At 36.7% G+C, this 16987-nt stretch overlaps 1 non-coding gene across 1 annotated transcript; it reads right to left on the bottom strand.

The window, feature by feature from the left end:
* Positions 1-16558: 16558 nt before the first annotated feature.
* Positions 16559-16662, bottom strand: LOC112745218 (small nucleolar RNA R71). The gene has a single exon (XR_003173156.1). It is a non-coding gene; the product is annotated as a small nucleolar RNA R71 (small nucleolar RNA).
* Positions 16663-16987: the final 325 nt, after the last annotated feature.

Raw genomic sequence — 16987 nt, 5'->3', positions numbered from 1 at the left:
CTATGGGCTGAGATTCCCAAGTAACTTGGCCCTCCCTCTCAACCTATGGGCTAAGATTATCTCTACCTTTCACCCTCTCTTTACTGTGTATTTAACCCCAAGTAACTAACTGCAGTTAACTATGGACAAGCTCGACACACAAGCGCTGACCAACCTTCCTCGTTTTGGCGCCCCTTCTTCATTTTGACCATGAAAATTTTCAGATCCTTTTACCACAATTAATCCACCTTAAACTCAGATTTTTATGTATTTTGTGAGTTTTTGACCATGTTTTAGAGAGAGAAAAAGAGTAAAAGTATGCACTTCTTCTCTGCGTCCCAGCCCTTATTCCAACCATTCTTTCATTGTTCTTCAAGTGTTTTTTAAGAATCCAAGCCATACAAACACAATTCCTTGTCCGTTTTCACTAATTCTCACGTTTTTACCAAAAATTCTGCAAGGTGAGCTCTTATTTCTTCTCTATTCTTTTTTGTTTTTCAGCAGTGGTCATGCTGAATTCTTATCCTCATATGTGTCTAAAAATATCTCTTGAAGTCCTTATGGAGCACACCTAAGGAGTTATACAAATGCAAGTTCAAAGTGATCAAATTCTAACACTTTTTGCGACGCTCTTGGCCAAATAAAAATTGCACCATACCCAAACATGTTCCAACCTTTGTGAGAGCACTTTCTGGTGTGTGATAGGTCTAAGAACTGAATTAAACAAGAAGTAAGAGTTAGGATTAGTTAGAATATGTTTGTGCTTGTTTTCGGCATTCATATGAGCTACAAATCTGTGCTTGTTTTATAAATATGAAAATTGTGTTATATTAGTTTTGGCTTGTTAAATATGTGTAATATATAATAAATATGTCTCTGAATTTTGTGTGGTAACAGTTGAAAATATGGAAGCACTTGGAATTTAAGTTTTAAGCCATAAGACTCACTAAAAGTGGATAAAAATGTAAAACTATGTTTTTGAAAATTCTAGCACCTAAAAACCTGAAAAGCAACGTGTTCAGGGGTTAAAAGAAGTTAGAAAAATAGTTTTAATCCTATGGGACAAGTAGGTAAGAATAAAACGGGTGTTATGATCATTTTCGGGTAAAAAGAGGATTAAAAATATGATTTAACCCAAAGAACGGTAAAATTTTGAACTTAATATCATCAATTATAAAATAGTAATTATACAAATTAGTTGGGTCAAGATTATAATTAAAATTAAGTTTGGGCCTAAATAAAAGCTTTAGTAAAAGTTAGAAGTAAAACGGTAAAAAGTGGTAATTAAAACAAGTAAATAAATTAATAAAGGAGAAAATAGTATTTTAGGTCCTCAAGGGTAAAATTGGTATTTAATAACAATATTAAGGATAATTTGGTCATAGAAAAAATATTAGGATCAATCCGGTAAAATTTTGACGCTAAATAAAATTAAACGAAAAAACTAGAGCACTTAGGGATAAAATGATAATTTTGGGCATAATGAAAATGTAAAAATAGTTAATTAACTAAATAAAGGATAAAAAGATATGTTAAGAAGGATATCAGGATAAATGGTAAAGCAATAATATTAGTGGTGAAAGCGTCACTAAAAGCCTAAAGAAAATAATAAATGGAGAAATTACGTACAAAAGGACAAAATTGAAAATATATAAAAATACCAAGGCAAAATAGTAAATGTAACAAAGGCTGAGAGATTTAAAGTGAAGACCGAGCACAAGTTTTTATAAAAGAACAAAGAAGTCCCTTAGATATAAAGTTTATTTAAAAAGTGTCGCGAAAAAAGAAAACTGTCACTACAAGAAAAACACCCATTCAGGTACACTTGAAAAGTGTAGCCAAAAGTGAAAAAAAATAATGCCTTAGGCAAGGGCTACGCTTTTCGGGCTATGGAGATGCTTTAGTGGGGGATGCCTATTCGGCCGTTGCCTATTCTCAAAGGCTACGCTTTTCTGTACCAAAGGCTACATTTTTGACGTTTGGGAATAGGGTGTGCTTTTCAAGTGATGCTGTTCAGAACCAAAGGCTACGGTTTTCAGCTTCCATGCTTACCAGAATAGGCTACACTTTTCCTTGCTACTGCATCACCTTTAAAGCGTAGCCATATTGTTGTATACCATAGCTACTCTATATAAGTGTAGCCTTAGGTCCCTCGTTATTTTTTTTTAATTTTCTGTATATATATATATATATATATATATATATATATATATATATATATATATATATATATATATATATATATATATAATATTCTAATAATTTTTTGTACAATATAATATTTAATAATATTATATATACAATTCTTTATTTTTAATTAAATGAGTTAAATATTATAAAATAAAAATAAATACACAATTATATTAAACTAAAAAATATTCTAGCAAAGCACAGTAAATACATTCTAAAGATTCACAAGCACTGTAATGCTGTAGTATATTAGTACATAAAACAATGGATCCAACTATCCAATTGAACAATCATTCAACAATAGAGAAAAAAATGAAATATGTCTAAACTACTAATTTCTATGTATCAATGAATATAAACAGGATTACAAATTAAATCTAAAATTAAAATAAATAAAAGAAAAAAGAATACAAAGACCTTAGTGCCCTGAGTACTAAGTCCCTATTAGTTGTATGCCTGAAAATCATTTGAACGTACCCCACAAAGAAAGAGAATTTTTTTGTTGGAGCCACTTATGTTGTCACCTAGTGCCTTCACAAAGTGCTAAATAAATTCAGGGTCCCCTTCATAAGTGGCGGCAGTAATGAGATTACCATCCATCACTGTTGCTGCCATGGTGTCTGGTTCAACCCAATGAGCACCGGATGTAACACCCTAATTACCCTAAGCCTTACCTCGTGACGTAAAGCAAAGGTTAATCAAAGGTTACGACAATTCTAAAGCTTGTACAGATTTATATAGAAAGAAATAATATATTCTAGAAGATCGATGAAGGATTTAAACTCAAAAATAGAATTCGAAAAGCACAAACGTACTCACGAAGCTATACTAAGTGAAGCACAAGATATACGTACGGATATCAAGGTATAAGTAAATAGATATAACAAAAGATAATAATATAGAGATCTAGCTGCCGCTCGCGGAGTTTAAGCCGGCTAGTTACATATAGACATACAGGGTTTAGACAGTTAAAACAACTTATACAAACTTCCTCTCAAAGTAAGCCTCTAGGAAAAATAAATACAAAAGTGAGAGATCTTAAACAAAATAATCAAAAAGACTTCAAAACGGGATAGAGATCCACCGCTCTGTCACTACCAAGCAACTCACCGAGGTGAGTTGCGACCTGCATCTGAAAAACAACAATAGAATATGGTATGAGAACTGGAGGTTCTCATTATGGTAACAGTGCTCAGTGATGTAAGATATAAGACTCCTGGACGCCAGAGGCAATTGAGCTTCATATCCATCATGAGATTCAACTTAAAGTATAACTAAAAAATTAAAACATCACTTAAAACCATAATGACAAAGGGGTAATCTAACTTAGTGAATTTCTAAACTAACAACTCTCCGCTGTCACACAGTCTTCACCAACCTAACCCCCATGCGATCCCATCGCCACCGCCTTCCGAACCTCCTCAATCCCAGTAGAATACACAATTAATACAATGCAAGTAAAACACAAGTATAAGCATATATGTCAAGTAATTCAAATAAGCAATTAGGCATGTTATACAATTAGGCAAGCAATACAAGTCGGCAAAGCAAGCAAACAGATAAAAGATGCACATGATGAATGCCTGTCCTATTGGCTGTGATATCACAGTGTCGGTTCAATTGCCAACCCAACACATCTCCATGGAGATGTTGCCCTTCGGTCTCATAATGGGAACCCTCGAGATATGGTGCCCGAAACACCGTCCAGGATGTCAGTGCCTGCACACTCTAGTGATTCCGAAGGGATGCGAGCGGGATACTCTTGCCACAGACCTCACATCTCAGCGTAAGCGGGATAAACCTACCGTCCTTACGCCGCCGCCGCGACCTCAACAGGCAGGATTAACCTACCATCCCTGACAGGCGCATAGCGTCTCAACAATCTCAGTAAAATATTTCATCAGTGGTTTTCAAAAATAATTTCATTCAGAATTTATTAGTTCACCACTTTCACAAGGCATTTCGAACTCATTTGTTCACCACTTTCACAATTCATTCCGAACTCATTAGTTCACTGGTTTCACAATTCATTCAAAACTCATCAGTTCACCACTTTCACAATTCATTCAGAACTCATCAGTTCACCACTTTCACAATTCTTTATCAATAATCACCAATACCATACGCCGCCTTCTCACTCAACCAAAACCATCCTCAGTACTTCAGAAACCTAAGCCTCCGTTCACTAACTTTTTACTAGAATTACCGAATTAGATCGCCTAGGACCTTTTCTATGTTTTAAAACCTGATGAGCGGATAATTTATACCCTTTTGGCATGGTTTTTACATAGTTTTTAGCATGTTTTAGTTACTTTTTATTATATTTTTATTAGTTTTTATTCAAAAATTATATTTCTAGACTTTACTATGAGTTTTTGTATTTTTCTGTGATTTCAGGTATTTTCTGGCTGAAATTGAGGGACCTGAGTAAAAATCTGATTCAAAGGCTGAGAAAGGACTGCAAATGCTGTTGGATTCTGACCCTCCTGCACTCAAAGTGGATTTTCTAGAGCTACAGAAGCCCAATTAGCGCACTCTCAATTGTGTTGGAAAGTAGACATCTTGGGATTTCCATCAATATATAATAATTCATACTTTGCTCGAGATTTGATGGCCCAAACTGGCAGCTAAACGCCCACCAGAGACCCTTTTCTGGCGTAAAACGCCAAAACTGGCACCAGAACTGGAGTTAAATGCCCAAACTGGCACCCAAGCTGGCGTTTAACTCCAAGAATGGCCTATTCATGTGAAAGCTTCAATGCTCAGCCCAAGCACACACCAAGTGGGCCCCGAAAGTGGATTTCTGCACTATCTGTGCTTAGTTACTTATTTTCTGTAATTCCTAGTAGCTAGTTTAATATAAATAACACTTTTTACTATTGTATTTGCATACTTTGATACTATCCTTGGACTTGGAGGCTGGCCACATGGCCATGCCTAGACCTTTTTCTCTTATGTATTTTCTACGGTGGAGTTTCTATACCTCATAGATTAAGGTGCGGAGCTCTGCTGTTCTTCATGAATTAATGCAAGTACTATTGTTTCTCTTTCAATTCACACTTACTTCTTCTCCAAGATATACTTTCGTACTTAATTTTGTTAAGTCAGAATGAAGGGGTGACCCGTGACAATCACCCACTATGTTCGTTACTCGCTTAGCCAAGATCCGCGTGCCTGACAACCACAAGCGGTCTACATGATGTTCAATGTAGTCATTGGACGACAGCTGGAGTATATTCTCTTGGGTCTCTGATCCGCGATTTGTATTGTCTCTCCTGACAACAGAGCATCCGAATCTGAGATCAGAACCTTCATGGTATAGGCTAGAACCAATTGGTAGCATTCCTGAGATCCAGAAAGTCTAAACCTTGTCTGTGGTATTTCGAGTAGGATCCGGGAAGGGATGACTGTGACGGGCTTCAAACTTACAAATGTTGGGTGCAGTGAAAGTGTGCAAAAGGATAGAGAGATCCTATTCTGACGCTAGTGAGAACCGACAGATGATTAGCCGTGCGGTAGCTATACCTGGTATTTTTCATCCAAGACGAGAAATCTGACAGTTAATTAGCCGTGCAGAGATCGTACCTAGTGTTTTTCATCCGAGAGGATCATACAGCTTGCCATGGAAGGGAGCACGGATGATTGGAAGAAGACAATAGGAAAGCAGAAGTTCAGAAGCAACAAAGCATCTCCAAACGCTTATCTGAAATTCCCACCAATGAATTACATAAGTAACTTTATTTTGTTTTATGTTTTATTTATCTTTTAATTATCAATACTCATAACCATCTGAATCTGCCTGACTAAGATTTACAAGATGACCATAGCTTGCTTCAAGCCGACAATCTCCGTGGGATCGACCCTTACTCACGTAAGGTATTACTTGGACGACCCAATGCACTTGCTGGTTAGTTGTGCAGAGTTGTGAAAAGTGTAATCACAATTTCGTGCACCAAGTTTTTGGCACCGTTGCCGGGGATTGTTCGGGTTTATACAACTGACGGTTCATCTTGTTGCTTAGATTGGGTAATTTTATTTTATGTTTAAGCTTCTTATTTTTATTTTCGAAAAATACAAAAATTTTTTTAATAAAATCATAAAACCAAAAAAAAAAATTTGTGTTTCTTGTTTGAATCTAGTGTCAAATTCTAAGTTTGGTGTCTTGCATGTGTTTCTTTTCTTAAAAATTTTCAAAAATATGTTCTTGATGTTCATCATGATCTTCAAAGTATTCTTGGCGTTCATCTTGACATTCAAAGTGTTTTTGCAAGCATTATTTATTTTGATCTTAAATTTTTATGTTTTGTTTCATTTTATTATTTTTCTCTTTCTTCATTAATTCAAAAATAAAAAAATAACATCTTTCCCTTATTTCACTCATAAATTTTAAAATTTTGGGTTGATGATGTGGTATTTTTGTGGAAAAACGAATTTCTCCAAAACACCCAAAACTAACCGGCAAGTGCACCGGGTCGCATCAAGTAATAATAACTCACGGGAGTGAGGTCGATCCCACAGGGATTGAAGGATTGAGCAATTTTAGTTTAGTGGTTGATTTAGTCAAGCGAATCAAGATGTGGTTGAGAGATTTGTGATTTGCAGAATTTAAATTGCAGAGAAAGTAAAGGGAGTGGGTAAATTGCATGAAAGTAAAGAGAACTGAAATTTAAAGTGCTGAATCTTAAAGAACAAGAAATTAAATGGCAGAAACTTAGAACGCAAGAAATGTAAATTGCAGAATCTTAAATTGCAAGAAATGTAAATGGCTTGAATTGTAAAGGAAATTGGAAATTGGATTTGCAGAATTTAAACAAGGAAAAGTGAATTGCAACGATCAGAGAAGTAGAAGATAACTTGGATTGAATCAGATCTAAAAACAGAAATGTAAATGAGATTGAAAAGCATTAAACAGAGGAAGTAAAATTGGAATTCAGATCTCAGGACCCAAGAGACTAGATAACCAAGTCTAGATCTCAATGCCTTCCTAGATCCAACAAGAACAATTGCAAAGGAAATGTAAATTGCAAAGAAAGCAGATGAAGAAGCAATTAACCGAAACTGAAATTCAATTAAGCAGAGAATTAAACAAGATCCCAAGGTGAGATTGAAACAGAAGTTCTTCAATTCTCCACCCAAGATCCGAAGCAAGAAAATTAAAGAGTGCTGGGCAAGAACAAGGAAGAAGAGAGATCAATTCTCCTCCCTAATTCTCTTGAATTAAAACAACAATACTAGAATGTAAAAGTGAATTCCCCACAAAACTCCCCAATCAAACTAGAAAAGAAAGCTCTCTGAAAACTAAAAAGGGAAGCTCTCTTAAAAACTTAAATCCTATGCTATTTATACACTTTCTTCAAATGGTCTTCAAGCCTTCAATTGGGCCTTTGCTCTTGATGGAATTGGGTTGATAGAGGCCTTGGTTGATTGCTCTTGGAGTTTGGAGAAGAACTGAATTGAACTGGGTTTGGAATCATGAAAGCTTGAGTAAAAGTTTGAGGCAAACTTTTACTCCAACTTTTCACATCAGCCACCCTCTTTTGCTGATACCAACGTTGGGGCAAAAGTTAGGGGTCTAACTTTTGCTCCAACGTTGGCCTCCCCTTGCACACTCATGGCGCCAACGTTAGCCAAAAAGTTAGAGGCTAACATTGGCGCAAACTTTTGCTCTCCAGGGTGTGTTGTTCATGCGCCAACGTTAGCCAAAAAGTTAGGGGCTAACGTTGGCGCAAACTTTTGCTCTCCAGGGTGTTGATTTGTGATGCCAAAAGTTTGCCAAAAATTTTGCCAAAAAGTTTGAGGCTAACTTTTGCTCCAGCTTTTTGCCCAAAAGTTTGCCAAAAAGTTTGAGGCTAACTTTTGCTCCAGCTTTTTGCCCAAAAGTTTGCACAAAAGTTTGAGGCAAACTTTTGGTCCAGCTTTTTGCTCCCTGGTTCATTTTCACTTATTCCAAAAGTTTGAGCTAAAGTTTGAGGCAAACTTTTGCTCAAACTTTTTGTCCTCTCTTCCTCCTAGCCATTCCTCCTTGCTTCAACCTTTCTCCAAGCTTTCTTCACCTATCATTGATCAACCAAACACATCAAAGCTATGCTCAAAACCATGAGATATTCATTCTTTCATAATATGTGACAATTATAGCATAAAACCTCATGAAATAGCATGAATTCATACATGGTTGATTAAATCAAGGGAAGCATGAAAATCTACCCAATTGGCTTGCTTATGGCTCAAGAAAGTGCATAATTTAATTGAAAACAAAAGAAAAAGGCTAGTGAAACTAGGCTAAGATGACTTGACATCACAACACCAAACTTAAAGCTTGCTTGTCTCCAAGCAAGAAATGATTTATTGAGAAGAAAGAATGAAATGGAAGAGGATGTTCATGCTAGTAGAATGTTATTGGTAGTTCATGGGGTTTTATGTGGATATGTACACACTCACCTCTTATTGTCTCTTAAGCCTAGAAAGCCTCCTTCAAGCTTCAAGTAACATACTGCTATGACCTCTCATTATTCCTTTATCCTTGGCTATTATCTTGTTCATAAGCTTTATTTGAGTGTCATGTGTAGCAAGTTCATTTCATTTTCTTTATACTTGACACATTATTCACTATAGACACTTGGCTCACATTCCTTCTTAGAACATTGATGCCCAGCACCTCTTTGGGCTACTAAATGCCTTGTAGTTAGGTTGCTCTTGATAGTGGACTTTCAGCTGATGATCCCGGGTTAGTTAACCCAAGTCATCAAGTGTTGATGCACTCCAAAGAGCTTAATAATCCAAGCAGATCCTAATACAAAGACACCACAGGCATATATTCTAAGGTTCAAGCTATTGGTGTCCAGCTTTGTTTCTTTTTGTTTTTCTTTTGTTCTGCCACTCTTTGGCTTTTTCTTTTTCTCCCCTTTTTTCTTTCTTTTTGTTTTTCTTTCTAACCAAGGATTTTTATTTGATTGAGATTCATATACAGTAGGCCACTTTCTACTTAAGAGGAGACATCCTAGTTCTCTTATTCATTAAAAGTGAGCTATTATGCAATCACACATTCATACCACCACTTACTTTTATTATACTTCTATCTAACAGATAACTATCTCACTTCACATTCAAACATTTCTTTTATTGAATTGAAAATGCAGGGGACAAAGCATGCTTTTTGTTCAGTGAAATTAAACACACAAGCACACACATAGACTAGCTTTCTTATTCTAAGAGTGATTCTACTTGTATTAGATGAACACTTTAACAAAACACAAGTCAAAACATTTTTCAACAGTAAGAATTAAGTGTGAATACAACCTATTGATTTGCAGTTCCTTTGTCCTTCCTTCTGTTGTGCCCTTTTGAGTTATGATGCATAGTGTCTTCAAATGGTGGTGAATTCCCTGCATAATTCTCAAAAGTTGCTTGCTTCTCAAGCCCTTAGATGACCAGTTAGTATGCATGAATTGAGTGTGGCTTTTGGATTTAATTTGGTGTGGGAACACCAAACTTAATTCCTTGCCACTGTCTCTAATGCAACAGGTTGTCTACTTATGACTTCTTTTGGCCTTGCTAAAGGTTATGGAACAAAAACTAAAAGCAATTAAATGGTTGAATAATTTGTCTGATTGCTTGGAGCTAGCATTATGCAGGAAGTGAGAGTATGCTTTTAAATGAGATTTTGGTGGAACACCAAACTTAGAATCCTTCATTCTCCCTTAAATTGTTTTGGTGTGCAACACCAAACTTAGCTCCTTGCAATGCATACCAATTATTCAACATTTTTATTGAAAAGGCTATGAAAAGAAAACTACCTCAGGTTGGGTTGCCTCCCAACAAGCGCTCTTTTAATGTCACTAGCTTGACATCTTGTTCTTTGATCATGGAGGTTGAAAATCATAGTGCCTCAGCTTTTCTCCTCTTACTGTGAACTTTCTTCCGGTCTCCTCTTTGATGATCTCTAGGTGTTCAAGTGAAAGGATCCGGTTCACAGTATAGCATTCAGATGATTGTGAGGACACCTTCATTGGTTGGGTGTTTAACACTACTTTATCCCCTGGTGAAAAGCCTTCAGTGGGGATTTTCTTGTTTTTCCACCCTTTTGGCCTCTTCTTCTTCTCTTCTTTCTTAAGAGATGATTCATGCCTTGGTGGTTCTTTATCTTGAATGTTGAGGTTCTCATCTGGGGGTTTTAGATCTGGTTCCTTCTTGATTTCTTTGGTCTGTTGCACCATCTCTACTTCTTTCAAGCATGGATGTAGAAGTCTTGGAGTTAACTCATTGAATGCCTCCTTCAAGCTTTGATCCTTGGCCTTATCCTTCATACAATCTTCTTCTTGAGTGGGCTCATGCAGGATTTTAAAAACATGGAATGCTAGGTGCTCATCATGCACTCTTAACAACAATTCTCCTTTTTCAACATCTATCAATGCTCTGCCCGTAGCCAGGAAAGGCCTCCCCAGGATAATGGGAGTGTTAGGGTCTTCATCCATATCCAGGATGACAAAATCAGCTGGGAGAAAGAATTTTCTCACTTTTACCAACACATTCTCCACAACTCCCAGTGCTTGCTTAATGGATTTGTCAGCCATTTGGAGAACTATTCGTGTAGACTTCAGCTCAGAAATTTGAAGTTTCCTCATTAAAGACAAAGGCATCAAGTTTATACCTGCACCGAGGTCACAAAATGACTTCTCAATTGTTATGTTTCCTATGGTGCAAGGTATGTAAAAACTCCCAGGATCATCTTTCTTCTCTGGCAACTCTCTTTGGAGGATAGCACTACATTCCTTTGTCATCTCAACAATCTGTCCTTCCTTCAGGGATCTTTTCTTTGTGAGTACTTCTTTCATAAATTTGGCATATAATGGCATCTGTTCAAGTGCTTCTAAGAAAGGAATATTGATGCTGAGATTCTTGAATATATCCAGGAATTTTGAGTATTGCTTATCCTCGTTTTCTTTTTTGAACCTCTGAGGGTACGGAAGTTTGGGGACATCTGGCTTCACCCCTTCCTTCTTCTCTTGTAACTGTGTTTCAAGGATGTCCTCATCTTTCTTTAAGCTTTTTGCATTCTTGGTCTTTCTCTCCTCTTCACTTTTCTCTTCTGTCTCTTCTTGTGGAACTTCTCTGTTGTGTTCTTCTTGATTGATGGCTTCCTTCTCCCTGGTTTTTTCACTTCCCACTATGATTGCTTTGCACTCCTCCCACTTTGTAGCTTTTCCTTTGTCCTTTGGATTGGAGATTGTATCACTTGGGAGAACATTGGTTGGCCGTTCAGCTTGTTTGGCCAATTGTCCCACTTGTCGTTCAAGGCTCTTCATGGTAGCTTCATTTCTCTCTTGCATTTTGACCAAGCTTTGAGTGGACTGAGCAATTGCTTGTATGGCTGCCTCAAGACTTGAAATTCTACTTTCATGATGGTCTATTGGTGGTATGATGGGGGTGGAATGTGGTTGCTGTAAGTTATTTGTAGGGGTAGTGTGGTAGTTTTGGGGGTTAGATGTTGGTGCGGAAATGCTATTTTGATGAGTTTGTGGATTGTGGTGGGGTGGTTGATATGTATTTTGTGGTTTCTTGTATTGATTATTATTAGCGTTTTGCTGGTCGTGGTTTGAGTAAGTTGTGTTTCTTGAGTTATTTTGGTTTAAGTTTTTCTGCCACGGTTGCTGGCTGTGGGTGTGGTTATCTCCCCATCTGAGATTTGGATGGTTCTTCCAGGATGGATTGTAGGTGTCACCATAAACCTCATTTTGGCCTGAGCCTTGGTTGTGCACATATTGAGGTTGTTCCTGCCGCTGATTTTCTTGGTTTTCTTCATTTTGTCCCCATGTGGTTGATGGTTGGCTTGTATTCACTGCTGCAACTTGTAAACTATCAATCTTCTTAGCCATCTGCTCAAATTGTTCTTGAATCTGCTGTTGCATTATCTTGTTTTGAGCTAGGATGGTATCCACCCCTTCCATTTCTAACACTCCTTTCCTTAGTGATGGTTGGCGTTGTCTCTGATGGCCAAAGAAATATTGGTTATTAGCCACCATGTCAATGAGGTTCTGAGCTTCTTCAGCTGTCTTCATAAGTTGCATTGATCCTCCAGCTGAGTGGTCAAGTGATTCTTGAGCCTTTAGAGTGAGTCCTTCATAGAAGTTCTGTAGCTTGTCCCACTCAGTGAACATCTCTGGTGGACATTTCCTCAGCAGAGCCTTGTATCTCTCCAATGCTTCATACAATGACTCTCCATCCATCTGAGTAAATGTTTGAATCTCTATTTTGAGCCTGATGATCCTTTGAGGGGGATAAAACTTTGCTAAGAACTTTCTCACTAGATCCTCCCAATTGTTGATGCTTTCTCTTGGAAATGACTCCAACCATTGAGTAGCTTTGTCCCTCAGGGAAAATGGAAACAACAATAATTTGTAACTGTCAGGATGTACACCATTGGTCTTCACTGTGTTACATATCCTCAGGAAGGTGGATAGGTGCTGGTTTGGATCTTCCAAGGGGCCTCCTCCATAAGAACAGTTGTTCTGCACCAAGGTGATGAGTTGGGGCTTCAATTCAAAGTTATTTGCATCGACATTTGGGGTAAGGATGCTACTCCCACAATGCCTTGGATTAGCAAATGTATATGAAGCCAAGACTCTCCTCTGGGGTTGACCATTGTTGTTGGCCATTCTCACTGGTGGATTTGTTGGATTTGTTGAGTGTTCCTCCAATTCATGATATTCTTCATCTGATTCTTCCTCTCCAGCAACATTTTTTTCTCTTGCTTCTCTTCTTAGCCTTCGGAGGATTCTTTCGTCAGTTTCATGAAAGGTAGGGATCTCTCTTCTTGTATCTGACATACAAGAAAAACACAAGAATCACACAATACCAGAAAAGCAATAACACTTCAATCCATGGCTGAAGTGAAATATTAGTTAGCTCAGGCAAAAATTCAAACAGTTAGCGTGTTAGTCAAAAGTTAAAGAAACAGAAAAGAAAAATGCTAGATCTAGATCACCACCTCACTTAATCATTGTCAATCTAATCAATCCCCGGCAACGGCGCCAAAAACTTGATGTGGTATTTTTGTGGAAAAACGAATTTCTCCAAAACACCCAAAACTAACCGGCAAGTGCACCGGGTCGCATCAAGTAATAATAACTCACGGGAGTGAGGTCGATCCCACAGGGATTGAAGGATTGAGCAATTTTAGTTTAGTGGTTGATTTAGTCAAGCGAATCAAGATGTGGTTGAGAGATTTGTGATTTGCAGAATTTAAATTGCAGAGAAAGTAAAGGGAGTGGGTAAATTGCATGAAAGTAAAGAGAACTGAAATTTAAAGTGCTGAATCTTAAAGAACAAGAAATTAAATGGCAGAAACTTAGAACGCAAGAAATGTAAATTGCAGAATCTTAAATTGCAAGAAATGTAAATGGCTTGAATTGTAAAGGGAATTGGAAATTGGATTTGCAGAATTTAAACAAGGAAAAGTGAATTGCAACGATCATAGAAGTAGAAGATAACTTGGATTGAATCAGATCTAAAAACAGAAATGTAAATGAGATTGAAAAGCATTAAACAGAGGAAGTAAAATTGGAATTCAGATCTCAGGACCCAAGAGACTAGATAACCAAGTCTAGATCTCAATGCCTTCCTAGATCCAACAAGAACAATTGCAAAGGAAATGTAAATTGCAAAGAAAGCAGATGAAGAAGCAATTAACCGAAACTGAAATTCAATTAAGCAGAGAATTAAACAAGATCCCAAGGTGAGATTGAAACAGAAGTTCTTCAATTCTCCACCCAAGATCCGAAGCAAGAAAATTAAAGAGTGCTGGGCAAGAACAAGGAAGAAGAGAGATCAATTCTCCTCCCCAATTCTCTTGAATTAAAACAACAATGCTAGAATGTAAAAGTGAATTCCCCACAAAACTCTCCAATCAAACCAGAAAAGAAAGCTCTCTGAAAACTAAAAAGGGAAGCTCTCTTAAAAACTTAAATCCTATGCTATTTATACACTTTCTTCAAATGGTCTTCAAGCCTTCAATTGGGCCTTTGCTCTTGATGGAATTGGGTTGATAGACGCCTTGGTTGATTGCTCTTAGAGTTTGGAGAAGAACTGAATTGAACCGGGTTTGGAATCATGAAAGCTTGAGTAAAAGTTTGAGTAAAAGTTTGAGGCAAACTTTTACTCCAAATTTTCACATCAGCCACCCTCATTTGCTGATACCAACGTTGGGGCAAAAGTTAGGGGTCTAACTTTTGCTCCAACGTTGGCCTCCCCTTGCACACTCATGGCGCCAACGTTAGCCAAAAAGTTAGAGGCTAACGTTGGCGCAAACTTTTGCTCTCCAGGGTGTGTTGTTCATGCGCCAACGTTAGCCAAAAAGTTAGGGGCTAACGTTGGCGCAAACTTTTGCTCTCTAGGGTGTTGATTTGTGATGCCAAAAGTTTGCTAAAAAGTTTGAGGCTAACTTTTGCTCCAGCTTTTTGCCCAAAAGTTTGCCAAAAAGTTTGAGGCTAACTTTTGCTCCAGCTTTTTGCCCAAAAGTTTGCACAAAAGTTTGAGGCAAACTTTTGGTCCAGCTTTTTGCTCCCTGGTTCATTTTCACTTATTCCAAAAGTTTGAGCTAAAGTTTGAGGCAAACTTTTGCTCAAACTTTTTGTCCTCTCTTCCTCCTAGCCATTCCTCCTTGCTTCAACCTTTCTCCAAGCTTTCTTCACCTATCATTGATCAACCAAACACATCAAAGCTATGCTCAAAACCATGAGATATTCATTCTTTCATAATATGTGACAATTATAGCATAAAACCTCATGAAATAGCATGAATTCATACATGGTTGATTAAATCAAGGGAAGCATGAAAATCTACCCAATTGGCTTGCTTATGGCTCAAGAAAGTGCATAATTTAATTGAAAACAAAAGAAAAAGGCTAGTGAAACTAGGCTAAGATGACTTGTCATCAGTTGACTTAGTCAAAAATTTTTAAAATTTAGTTGTTTCTTGTTAGTCAAGCCAAAATTTCAATTTAAAAATTCTATCTTTTCAAATCTTTTTAAAATCAAATATTTTTCATTTTTCTTTCATGTTTTTTGAAAATTCTTCAAAATAAAATTTTCAAGATCTTTTTCTTAATTTTATTTCACATTTTCGAAAACTTTACTAACAATGAATGTTTTGATTCAAAAATTTCAAGTTTGTTACCTTCCTATTGAGAAAGGTTCAATCTTTAGATTCTAGAATCATATCTTTTAGTTTCTTGTCAGCCAAGTCATCAACTTTAATTTTAAAAATCTAATCTTTTAAATTTCTTTTTCAAATCTTTTCCAAAATAAATTTCAATAATATCTTTTTCAAAATTTAATTTCAAAATCTTTTTCTAACTTCTTATCTTTTCAAAATTTATTTTCAAATCTTTTTCAATTAACCACTTGATTTGGTTGTTTTAATTTTAAAAAGTTTACTATTTTTTATCTTTTTTAAAACCACCTAACTACTCTCTCTCATTAATTTCGAAAATCACTAACCACTTTTTCAAAATTCTTTTTAATTAACTAATTGTTTTAAATTCTAATTTTTTTCTATTTCTCTTCTAAAATTTTAAATTCTAACTTATAATAAAATAAAAACAAAAATATTTTTCTTTTCTTTTAATTAATATTCGAATACTCTCTCTCATCTCTTTCTATTTATTTTATTTATTTACTAACACTTCTCTTCTACTCATAATTTGAACCCTCTCCCTCTCTGTGTGTTCGAATTCCTCTTATTCTCTTTCGTCCTCATTCTTCTATCCTTCCATTCTTTTACTCACATAAAGGAATCTATATACTGTGACATAGAGGATTCCTCTTCTCTCTTTGTTCTCTTCTTTTTTCATATGAGCAGGAACAAGGATAAGAACATTCGTGTTGAAGCTGATCCTGAACCTGAAAGGACTCTGAAGAGGAAGCTAAGAGAAGCTAAAGCACAACACTCTAGAGAGGACCTTACAGAAATTTTCGAAAAAGAAGAAGTCATGGCAGCCGAAAACAACAACAATGGTGGAGATGCAAGGAAGATGCTTGGTGACTTTACTGCACCAACTTCTGACTTCTATGGAAGAAGCATCTCAATTCCTGCAATTGGAGCAAACAACTTTGAGTTTAAGCCTTAATTAGTTTCTCTAATATAGCAGAATTACAAGTTTCATGGACTTCCATTGGAAGATCCTCATCAGTTCTTAGCTGAATTCTTGCAAATCTGTGACGCTGTTAAGACCAATGGGGTTGATCCCGAGGTCTACAGACTTATGCTTTTCCCCTTTGCTGTAAGAGACAGAGCTAGGATATGGTTGGACTCACAACCTAAAGAAAGCCTGAACTCTTGGAAAAAGTTGGTCAATGCTTTCTTGGCCAAATTCTTTCCACCTCAAAAGATGAGCAAGCTCAGAGTGGAAGTCTAAACCTTCAGACAGAAGGAAGGTGAATCCCTCTATGAAACTTGGGAAAGATACAAGCAATTGATCAGAAGGTGTCCTTCTGACATGCTTTCAGAATGGAGCATCCTATGTATATTCTATGATGGTCTGTCTGAATTGTCCAAGATGTCATTGGACCACTCTACTGGTGGATCTCTTCATCTGAAGAAAATGCCTGTAGAATCTCAGGAACTCATTGAGATGGTTGCAAATAACCAGTTCATGTATACTTCTGAAAGAAATCCTGTGAATAATGGGATGACTCAGAAGAAATGAGTTCTTGAGATTGATACTCTGAATGCCATATTGGCTCAGAATAAAATATTGACTCAGCAAGTCAATATGAATTCTCAGAATCTGATTGGAATGCAAGCTGCATCCTGCAGTGCTAAA

The sequence above is a fragment of the Arachis hypogaea genome, chromosome 14 (genome assembly GCF_003086295.3).
Source record: "Arachis hypogaea cultivar Tifrunner chromosome 14, arahy.Tifrunner.gnm2.J5K5, whole genome shotgun sequence".
NCBI classification, from domain to species: domain Eukaryota; kingdom Viridiplantae; phylum Streptophyta; class Magnoliopsida; order Fabales; family Fabaceae; genus Arachis; species Arachis hypogaea.
This window is presented reverse-complemented; position numbering and strand designations above follow the sequence as displayed.